This window comes from Glycine soja, chromosome 10, assembly GCF_004193775.1.
Source record: "Glycine soja cultivar W05 chromosome 10, ASM419377v2, whole genome shotgun sequence".
Taxonomy (NCBI): Eukaryota; Viridiplantae; Streptophyta; class Magnoliopsida; order Fabales; family Fabaceae; genus Glycine; species Glycine soja.
The window spans coordinates 23,106,957-23,108,948 of NC_041011.1; the positions used below are offsets into that span (position 1 = coordinate 23,106,957).

The following is a 1,992-nucleotide window of genomic DNA, read 5'->3' on the forward strand; positions in this document are numbered from 1 at the left end:
GACCACAGACTCTTGCAACAGGTGCAGATTTCTGATTCATGGCAAGCTGAGTTACTAGGTTGACCAAGGCATCAAGTTTTCCCTCAAGCTTTTTATTTTTAGTAGATGAAGATGAATCTGTGGCCACCTCATGGACTCCTTTAAGGACAATAGCATCATTTCTTGCACTGAATTGTTGGGAGTTGGAAGCCATCTTCTCAATCAAATTCCTAACCTCAGCAGGAGTCATATCACCAAGAGCTCTACCACTAGCAGCATCAATCATACTCCTCTCCATGTTGCTAAGTCCCTCATAGAAATATTGAAGAAGGAGTTGGTCAGAAATCTGGTGGTGAGGGCAGCTTGCACACAATTTCTTGAATCTTTCCCAGTACTCATACAGGCTCTCTCCACTAAGTTGCTTGATGCCTGAAATGTCTTTTCTGATGGCAGTGGTCCAAGATGCAGGGAAGAATTTCTCCAAGAACACCCTCTTAAGGTCATCCCAGTTGAAAATGGACCTGAGAGCAAGGTAGTATAGCCAATATTTTGCCACTCCCTCCAGATAATGAGGAAAAGCCTTTAGAAAGATATGATCTTCTTGGACATCAGGGGGCTTCATGGTCGAACAAACAATATGGAACTCCTTAAGATGCTTATGAGGATCTTCACCTGCAAGACCATGAACTTGAGCAGCAAATGTATTAGTCTAGTCTTGAGAACATATGGAACACCCTCATCAGGATATTGAATGCACAAGCTTTCATAAGTGAAATCAGGTGCAGCCATCTCCCTAAGAGACCTCTCACGAGGTGGAGGTTGAGCCATGTTCTCAGTATGAAAATTAGTAGTTAAATGCTCAAAATCAGAATATTCAGAATCACTAGCAATAGAATACTCACAATGCTCAAAATGCACAGAATAATCAGGATGCACACTATGGCTAACTAATCTATGAAAGGTTCTATCTATTTTAGGATTAAAGGGTTGTAAATCACCTGGATTGCCCCTAGTCATGCACTATATGCAGCAAACAATGTGCTCTCAAACAAGCACCAAGGGAGGGTTAAAACTACAACTATAGTCAAATGATATCCAAATGAGCTGAAATTTTGTGAGCAACACCCTAAAATCATCAAAAGATAGCACAAAAAATTTCAAACAAAAATTCAAAGTCTAACTTGTTGGATCGAGTGGCCTCAGAATAATTAAGAAGGGGGGGGTTGAATTAATTACTCCTAAACCTTTACTAATTAAAAAATTACTCTTCTAAGGCTTTTACTAAATTGTTAAGAGAATGAGGAGTAGAAGAGAAAATTAACAGAAAGTAAAAGCGGAAATTAAATGCACAGCGGAAAGTAAAAGAGTAGGGAAGAAGGAAACAAACACAAGAGTTTTTATAGTAGTTCGGCAACAACCCGTGCCTACATCCAGTCCCTAAGCGACCTGCGGTCCTTGAGATTTCTTTCAACCTTGTAAAAATCCTTTTACAAGCAAAGATCCACAAGGGATGTACCCTCCCTTGTTCTCTTTGAACCTAGTGGATGTACCCTCCACTAGAACTGATCCACAAGAGATGTACCCTCTCTTGTTCTCAGTCAAACCCAAGTAGATGTACCCTCTGCTTGTACCACAAAGGATGTACCCTCCAATGTGTTAAGACAAAGATCTCAGGCGGTTAAACCTTTGATACTTTGTGAATGGGGATACAAAAGAATTCTCAGGCAGTTAGTCCTTTGAACACTTTTGTATTAGGGAAAGGGAAGAATCAAAAGAATTCTCAGACTGTGTCGTTTTGAATTCTTTGACAAGGGAGAAGGGAGACACAAAAGAATTCAGGCGGTTAGTCCTTTGTTCTTTTGGAAAAGGGAGAAGAGAGACACAAAAAGAATTCAGGCGGTTAGTCCTTGGCGAATTATTTTTGGCAAAGGGAGAAGAGAATGAAAAGATGAATAGCACAAGTTTTCAAGGTTTGGAAAACCAGAAAACTTCAGAAAGCTTTTGGTACAAAGA

General features: G+C 40.1%; 1 non-coding gene across 1 annotated transcript; it reads left to right on the plus strand.

Annotated features, from left to right (window-relative positions):
• The first annotated feature begins 323 nt into the window (after positions 1 to 323).
• LOC114372731 lies at positions 324 to 430 on the plus strand. The gene has a single exon (XR_003658299.1). It is a non-coding gene; the product is annotated as a small nucleolar RNA R71 (small nucleolar RNA).
• The last annotated feature ends 1,562 nt before the right edge of the window (positions 431 to 1,992 follow it).